Source organism: Dipodomys ordii, unplaced genomic scaffold, assembly GCF_000151885.1.
Source record: "Dipodomys ordii isolate 6190 unplaced genomic scaffold, Dord_2.0 Scaffold130, whole genome shotgun sequence".
Taxonomy (NCBI): Eukaryota; Metazoa; Chordata; class Mammalia; order Rodentia; family Heteromyidae; genus Dipodomys; species Dipodomys ordii.
In genome coordinates, this window is record NW_012267346.1 from 5,886,990 (window position 1) to 5,896,228 (window position 9,239).

General features: G+C 43.8%; 1 protein-coding gene across 1 annotated transcript in view; it reads right to left on the reverse strand.

The window, feature by feature from the left end:
• Sirt5 (sirtuin 5) overlaps positions 1-189 on the reverse strand; it is an 18,897-nt gene extending 18,708 nt beyond the window's left edge. Inside the window, exon 1 of the mRNA XM_013030414.1 lies at positions 139-189. The gene's annotated coding sequence lies outside the window, so the exon portion shown is untranslated. The remainder of the gene's footprint in view (positions 1-138) is intronic.
• Between the last annotated feature and the right edge of the window lie 9,050 nt (positions 190-9,239).

Below are 9,239 nucleotides of genomic sequence, written 5' to 3' on the forward strand. Positions count from 1 at the left end.
GGGGCGCGCCCGGGCCGCAGGGGGCGCCAAGGCCGCAGGGCGGTACTGCCTAGTGCCCAGCTGGCTAGCACAACGATGAAATGTGAGGGTCCCCAGGATCGCCACCCCGACTTGTGCAGTGCTTCGGGTAATACTAACCACACAGGACCGCATTGTAAAGCCCCCGCGCAGCGCCACGCGTCGGCCCAGCGCACGCCAGCGCCGCACGGGCGATGGGACGGCACAGGTGCACGCCAGCACTGCACGGGCGGGCGATGGGACGGCACAGGTGCACCCCAGCACCGCACGGGCGATGGGACGGCACAGGTGCACCCCAGAACCGCACGGGCGGGCGATGGGACGGCACAGGTGCACCCCAGCACTGCACGGGCGGGCGATGGGACGGCACAGGTGCACCCCAGCACCGCACGGGCGATGGGACAGCACAGGTGTCTTCACAGCCGCACCTCTCCCCCAGCACGAGGATGGCTGAAGGGACACTCGCTTGCTCCGCATCTCTTCTTCTCCATACTCCAGTAGTTTCTAGAAACACCCACCCCTCACCTGTTAGCATAAGCATCCACCTCTCCTACATGTTCCATCCCACAGACCTCGCGTTCTACATGGTGGCCCAAAATGGCTAAAGGCAGTGAAGAAACAACCAGGTCTGGACACAAGGGACAGCGTTGAATTACATCAACTTGTTCTCATACACCTGGAAGGAACTGAGCAGAAGGCAAGTTCACTAGTGTCCACTTGCTTTGATATCCTTGTCACTTGGCAAAAACCTTATAGAGCATCTAGGATGCCCTCAGTGCCGAAAATTTACCGCACTCCAAAATGGCACCTAAACAATTCATTTCGAAGAATGGACATTGGCTGCCATACTTCACTTAAATTATCTGTATATTATTATTATTATTGATATTCTTATTATTGAGTGATTTATGGTGGATTGATTGGGAGGGAGGTGGGAATTGAACTCAGGGCCTGGGCACTGTCCCTGAGCTTTTTCATCCAAGGCTAGTGCCTTTGAGCCACAGCACCACTTCCAGTTTGGGGGTGGTTAATTGGAGATAGTCTCATGGACTTTCCTGCCCTAACTGGCTTCCAACTACAATCCTCAGATCTCAGCCTCCTGAGTAGTTAGGATCACAGGTGTGAGCCACAGGCATCCAGCTTACGGGAATGATTTTTATAGCATGTCATAGATTCTTTCAAGTCATTCTCCCCTGAATCTTCAAGTCAATATAGACACTTCCATTTTACCTGAGGCTATCCAGACTGTGGTTTAAGTGACTGGCCCAAGGCTAGCGAGTTTGACACTCTCAAGCCTGCCTGCATCTTGAATGATTCAATAGAAAGAAAATTCCAACACTGTATTATTCATTGGAAGAAGGCTAAACTTAATCTGGCCACTTTAAAAGTCAGAGGCAAGAAAAGGATTAATTGCATGCTGAGCTGATTTCTGTTAAAACTTGACTTGGTGAAGTACTGGCTAGGAGAGGGCCAATAATCACACAGGCCTTAAGTCATCTAAACGAAACTAGCTAATTACCTCAACTGCACACTAAAACTGTCACTGCAGATAGTTCTGCTTGAATTTTTATATGCTATTCACACTCCCATTCTAAAATAAAAGGGATTTTAGGGTGGCTAAATTTAATATTTAAGAAAAAACTTACCTTGCTAGAAGTCATTTATTTTTATTCCCTTTCTTTTTAAAATTAATTTATTGTTATTATAAAGGTGATGAGTCATTTCTTAAATGCCATTGTTAGCCTAATGAGCTCCCTTCCCTTAGCTTAGTACATTCCTTCTCCTCTCCACAGCTTAGCATGCTCCCTTCCTAGGTAACACTAGGCCATTTAGTAAAGGCAGTAACGAATCAACTTCCAACTCCTTTTACCTTGGGATGGCACTTCTCTGGGGCAGCTACCAGCATATAAGGCAGCAAGAACCCCTTAGTGTGACCTTCAGGTCTAGGCAGATGCAGCATCCCTTATCTACTATTTGCTCAGTAGCCATAAATCCTAGTCCACCATGATGAAGCTCCTGGCCCTCACATCCACACCAGGGTCTCCACCTCCTAGCCCCTTCTAGGCCCTCCTAAGCCTCCTGGGTTATATAGGTCACCCCAGACAATAGCCCGTGCTTCTCACTTCTACCTTGTGAGAAGTGTTCTTGCCGGCTCCTTTCCCAGCAATAAACCTTTCTTTGTTCTCTGTACCTGGATATCTGCGTGGTTCTCTGGCAAAGTCTAAAATACTCTAACGACCATAGATAGCTGATACACTGTTGTTTATCTCTTTTCATGTATAGGACTTTTTATTTGTCAGTGATGGTTCACACTTCTTCCTAGCTACTCAGGAGGATAAGATCTGAAGATTGCTGTTTAAAGCCAGCCAGGGCTGGAAAATCTGTGAGATTCTTATCTCCAGTTAACCACCAAAAGGCCAGAAGTGGAGCTGTGATTCAAGTGGTTGAGTGCCAGCTTTGAGGAAAAAAAGCGAAATGAGACTGTGAGACCCTGAGTTCAAGCCCACACAGAGAAAAGAAAAGAAAGATTGTCATCTCACTTGGAGTAATGCAGCATGAGAACAGTTCATATTAGAAATTCTGAATATCATTTTGTTCAGGAAGTATTTATGGAGAGTCCACTGTGCCCTGGGCAAGCATGGCGCATGGAAACCGGCTTCCTGTTTGTTTCTGTGGCATATGGAACAAAGGCAAATGGATTTGCATGGAAGAACAAGAGCTTCAAATAAGCTTTGATGAAGTTCTCCTGTAATGACATCTGACATATACTACAGAAACAAATTGTTCAAGTGAAGCTGAGATCCATACATGTTTGTGCTGCTTCTCTGCTGGTGTATTTTGAACCTTCATTTGATGGGGGTGAACCTAATACTTAAATGTGAACTCAGGCCTTGTACTTGCTAAACACCTGAGCCGCTGGGCCCAGCCCTTTCTTCTTTAATTATTTTCCAGATAGGATGTCAAGTTTTTGCCCAGGCTGTGCAGCTGTGACCATAAATATGAACCACTGCATCTGGATAATTTAGTGAGAAAGAGGTCTTGTTAACTTTTCCTAAGCTAAACTTGAATCATTATCCTTCTTCTACCTCCTGAGTAGCTGGAATTACAGGCATGTACCACTGTGCTCAGCCTTGAACATTAAATTTTGTAAATACTACTAGAGAATGTCTCAGAATGTGAAAAGTGGGTTACTTGAAGAAAAGAGGAGTGAAGACCTGCTCCTGAAGTGAGACACGGCACAGTGAAAAACGCTGGGGTCTAAGAAACACTGTCAGATATTATACAAAGAAAAACATCAGAAGGAAAGAGCCACCCAGGGGCGATACAAATGACAAAATATTTGCCATTTGAGTAGTCATTTATGCTAGATATTAAAACCTCTAATAACTGACTGGCTAGGAAACAAAAATAATTCATGGGAGAGTTCTTGCATGCTGGAAACACCTGATTACCTATATATAAACACCTGGTTACCTATATATAAACACCTGGTTACCTATATATAAAGCTAAACTACTTACTAGTTCTCTATTTTAAAGGCAACCAGGATGGGCATGGTGGAGAAAGCCTGTAATCCCAGCCACTCAGGAAACTGAGGTGGGGGAGGGGATTGCTTAAGTACAGGAGTTCAGGGATGTAGTGTGCTATGCCCTACTAAATTTGACATTCTATATGGTGACCTCCTGGGACAACTAGGTTGCCTAAGGAAAGGTGAACCGCCCAGGTCAGAAAAAGGCAGCCACTTTAAAAAATACTGTTCACTGCTGCTGAGGTGCAGAGCAAAGGTCTACTTGGATCTTAATGCACCTATGTGTAAGACTGCTTAACAATGATTGCAGCATTTCACTTTTGGGTTTTGAAACCTCCTTAAGAAAGCATCTAAACGCAGTTAGCATATGGTATAGTCCTGAAATCCCAGAAGATACGGCAGAGGCAGGACTGTGAACTCCTGGCCAGTCTGGGGTACATGTCTCAAAGAAAACAAAGTCCAAATCCAAACACAGTTACTTTTTCCAAGATGTCCATTGTATTATTCTCAACCACAAACAAAAGAAATTACACACCATCTATAAACACAAGAAGTTGGAAGTCACCCAAGTGTCCAGCGCTAGACAGATGATTTTATAAAGTGTGACAGCTACTCAAATGATGGGGCACCAAATGGTGTCACCACAGTTATAACATACCATGTTATATGTTCAATGCGAAGCAGAAAAGTAGGATTGGTCTAAATGTGCCGCTTGCTAGCTCTGTAGCTGGTCAATCTCTCTGCTCACTCTAAGATAGGAGGTTAACAACTGTATCTCCTCTGTGCAGCTGTTATAGGTATTAAGTAAAACTCTGTTACAGTTATTAAGTGAAATTCCTCGCGTGAAGAGTTTAGCAGAACAACTTGAAAGAATAACTGTGGCACGAGTGACAATTATAAATAATTATTTTCCTTCTCTCCCTACCTCTCCCTTCCTTCCTCCCTCCTTCTCTCCCTCCCTTCCTTTCTCTCTTCCTCCTTTTCTCTTTTATTTCTTTCTCCCTCCGTCTCTCCTTCCCTTCATGCAATCCTTTCTTCTGTTGTTTTTTTTTTGTTTTGTTTTGTTTTAGTTCTGGGAATGAAGCTCATAATCTCATGCATGCTTAGCATGAAATATCAATGGCGCGACACACAGCCTCTAGTTCTTTCTATTTTAAAAGGAAGATATAATCTTGCCACTAAAAAATCATTTTTTAACTATTTAAATTCAAAATTGAAGATTGGAGAAAACTCTGGAAAGAAATAGACAAGGGTGTTCTGTGCTAGTATTTATGAATTCCAATGTAATTCATTTCCTAATTTCTTTACCTTTCACCCTGCTTTTGTATTTTCGAAGGTTTTCTCCTGTTGGTTGGCTTTACTACTTCGTGTGTGTGTGTGTGTGTGTGTGTGTGTGTGTGTGTGTGTGTGTCAGTCAGTCTGTCTGTCTGTCTGTCTATCTGTACTGGTGCTTGAACTCTAGATCTCAAACTCTCTCCTAGCTTTTTCACTCAGGGCTGGCATTCTACCACTTGAGCCACTTCTGGGGTTTTGCTGGTTAATTGGAAATAAGAGGTTTATAGACAATTCTGGTTGAGCTAGATCATAGAGGTAAGCCTCTGTGCCTGGCTTCTATTTTATAAGACATAGGAAAAAATATATCTTAAATTTAATTTAATTTGCAACAATACTTTCTTTTTCTTTTTCTTTTTTTTTTTGGGTCCGGTCGTGGGGCCTGAACTCTGACCTGGGCGCTGTCCCTCAGCTCTTCAGCTCAAGGCTAGCACTCTACCACTTGAGCCACAGCACCACTTCCTGCTTTTTTCGTTTTGCTTATGTGGTGCTGAGGAATCGAACCCAGGGCTTCAGGCATGCAAGGCAAGCGCTCTACCACTGAGCCACCTTCCCAGCCCTGCAACAATACTTTCCAAAGACGAGACAGACTTGAAGTTCATAGAGAAATTACAAATATTGCTTAGTAGCAAACTCAGTGACTCCCTGGTTAGGTAAGAGTTGCAGGTTTTCACCCCATTCCTTGTCCCTCCTCTGCTACCCAGCCTAAAGGAACTTTCCTGCTATTCCCAAGGCTCTTTGCACAGCCCCTCTGTATTCTTATACTTCTTGCCTTCCTTTCTCCAGCCAGCTGAGAACTGAAAAAACAGATGTACTGCAGAAAGCCAGATGTTCTATAGAGAGCCAGGCTGTTATAAAACTTAACAGCTGATTTATCTTACTTTGCTTAATGGATACCCAAGTGATTTTTTTTTCCAGTCTTGGGGCTTGAACTCTGGGCCTGGGCACTGTCCCTGAGCTTCCTTTGCTCAGGACTAGCACTCTACCACTTGAGCCACAGTGCCACTTTTGGATTTTTCTGTTTGTGTGGTACTGAGGAATTGAACCCAGGGCTTCATGCATGCTCGGCAGGCACTCTACCACTAAACCACATTCCCAGCCCCAAGTGAATTTTTTTTTTAATATCCGTTGACATCCTAGTCTCTATCCTTGAGACATCAGTGAGTGATTTAAGTTTCTTTAAGTTTTCTTAAATTTCTAATTTAAAACCTAAATAAAGGCACTGGTTGCCAGGACCGACATTTGCAATACTAGCCACTTAGGAGGCTGAAATTTGAGGATCAAGGTTCAAAACAAGTATGGGGGGAAAAGTCTGTGAGGCTCTAATCTTTAAATAACCACTAAAAAGCCAAGAGTAGAGATATGGCTCCATAGAGGGACAGCCTTGAATGAAAAAAAAAACTAAGGAACAGCACCCAGGCCCTGAATTCAAGCTCTAATACTGGCACAAAAATGAAATAAAAATAAAAGCAAATGAAATAATAAAACCTAAACAAAGGAAAGACCGCTACCAGTAATTCTTTCCCTGTGGCCCTCCAACATCTGCAAATGGGTAGCGCACAGTGCTTATGCATTTTGTGTACACATCTACCCATGAGCAGGCCGGGATCTGCAGAAAGAGAACAGGCAAGCTATTGCACTGAAGGAGCCATTGCCCCTGAATTCTAATGTTCTGGCATTCATTTCAAGGACAAGTGTGACTAGGGCTTGGGATACATATCCTTAGATAACCTCCCGAGAGTTCACATATGTCTCCTAAACAGAACACCCAGAATTCTCTCTCTGCCCCTTGGCTTCCTTCCTCTCTGGTTCTTTCAGCAGTTGATTTGATTATGACAGGGTATACCATCCCCACCTTCAGCTGCCCACTGCCTCCTTCCCTCCCTCCTCCTTCCTTCCCTCCCTCCCTGTGCATTCAAAGAGAGAGACTGTTGGAGAGAAGGCAGCTGCGTGGGGCTTGCCCCTCTTCCTTAGGAAGGATGGCCTTCCTGCCCAAAGGAGACAGCAAGCCCACCCCAGCCCCCCTCCTGAGCTCTTCAAGGCTGCTTTGTGGGGCTAGAAGTGAATGTGGGATTTACCAAGAACAGACTCCAGGGGCACAGGCAGGGAGGCCTGCCCCTCAACTTACTGTAAGTGCTAGCTTATCTTAGCCAGCACTTCCTTGAAATGTTTATTAGCTATAGAAGGAAACAAAGAAGGAAGACTCTTTGAATATTCACTCTGCTGTGGCTGTGGAAAAGAGATCACGCTGTGTTGTAAAAACTAGCTGGACATGCCCCATCCCAGGACCCAGATGTCAGGCAGGAGACTGGATCTTTATTTCTCCAGAGAAGCTGAAAGGGAAGAGTGTGTCTCTCCATCTGCCATTAACCCTCATTGAGAGCTGGAGAATTCTCCGTGGTCAGGACTGTCTCTTAGGCTGCAGTCCCAGCAGGTGTCAGTTGCACCTCCAAAGTTGGGACAACCATAATGACCCCAGATACTGCCAAGTGTTTCCTGGGCATAGTTAAAATACAAGGTGGCCAGCTAAATTTGAATTTCAGAGAACTGTTAGAATGTGAGACTGAAAGTGTTCTCATGCCAACAAATTCTCAGTTGTTGATCTGCAATTCAAATTGGACTGGGTGCTTTGTTAATGCATTTGTTAAATCTGGAAAATGCTTCCCAAAGAATAAAAATCACTTCCCATCTTGTTAAATCCCTGCCTTAAAGACACCAGGAACCAGGAAGTTGTTATTGGTGGATGAATCAGGTGATGAATCTGTTACAATTGGGAATGAGTGGCCAGACACCTGAGCCTTTCCTCTTGCCAATCTCCACTCCCTGCTACAAGGTAAACCTCTGGAAGGTTCCTTTTTGGAGGCGAGCAGGCCACAGGAACAGCTAACCATCCTGGTATTTGAGGTTATGCGAAGCAGACTCTGGCTGTGATCTCAGTAGAAGACCTGCCTTACACAGGCTCTGCCCAGTGGTGCCCATGTCTCCCACACCCCTACTTTTGCTGATACTTCACTCTTAGAGATAAGAGTGGACAATCAGAGATTTAGATGGAAACTCCAGCCCAAATGTGACACAAAGAGAAGGTAGCCTTGTCTGCCATTTCCACCTGTATTTCTTAACAGAATCCTAAATGTAATTCAAGGTGGTGTTATGTCCAGTTCTGCTATGGATCATCATTGGCCCAAGCCAGTTATGAGGATCCTGTCCTCTGTGGGATCCAAGCAACTCCACCTATAGAAGACTATGTGATTCTCTGGCTCTTCTGTAGAGGAGTCTGGAAATAGCTGACACTGCCATGACATTGCTGTAAATACATATACAACATTTGGAGCAATGGTAACTATCTTATGAAGGAAAGGCTGAAAGAACTATGGAGTTATGAGCCCTAACAAATGCCAACATCTACTTGTATTGCAGTGTGTGTGTGTGTGTGTGTGTGTGTGTGTGTGTGTGTACAGGGCCTGGGCACTGTACCATAGCTTTTTCTTGCTAATGGCTGGCATTGTGCTACTTGAGTCATAGCTCTACCTCTGGCTTTTTAGTGGCTAAATATAGATAAGAGTCTCAGACTTCTGCCTGGGTTGGCTTCAGACCATGATCCTCACATCTCAGCCTCCTGAGTAGCTAGGATTACAGGTGTGAGCCACTGATACATTATTTTTTTTTGCAAGAATTTTTAATTGCAGCTGAAAGCATTCTTATAATACAGAGACCAAAGTAAATAATTTGGAACATAGAATAACCAAATAAATATCTCAAATCTATTTAATATCCTTAGAGAATTTTGATATTGCTTAAACATTTCTCCCAAGGTGAATATTTTCATTAGTTTCTTAATTAGTTTTCCAGCACTTATATAAAGGCAGTTCACACACACACACACACACACACACACACACACACGTGCGCACACATACCCCCAAAACATATATACACACATACATAGTCTTGTTTTTCTTTTCTGCACTGAAAAATAGCACACTGTATACATTTGATGCAGTCATTACAAAGCGCTCTGCACTTTGTTTTTATAACTTATCCTCTGGGGGCCTCTCTGCATAAACATGAGACTTTCCACATCCCCTTTGACAGCTGCACAGTATCTCACTCGGTAGATATGTCTTAATTTATTCAACCAATGTTCAACTGCTGAATACATGGGAAGTTTGCAATATTTAAATTTGACAAGTTGACAAATTGGATAGACTTATATCTATGTCCTTTCATACTTATGCGGGAGATGGCATAGGAGAGATTCTCAAAAAAATGATTGATGGGTCAAAGGGGAAATACTTTGGCATTTTGGATAGGTATCATCAGCTTCTCCAAAAGGGGTTATGTGATTTACAGTAATATATGG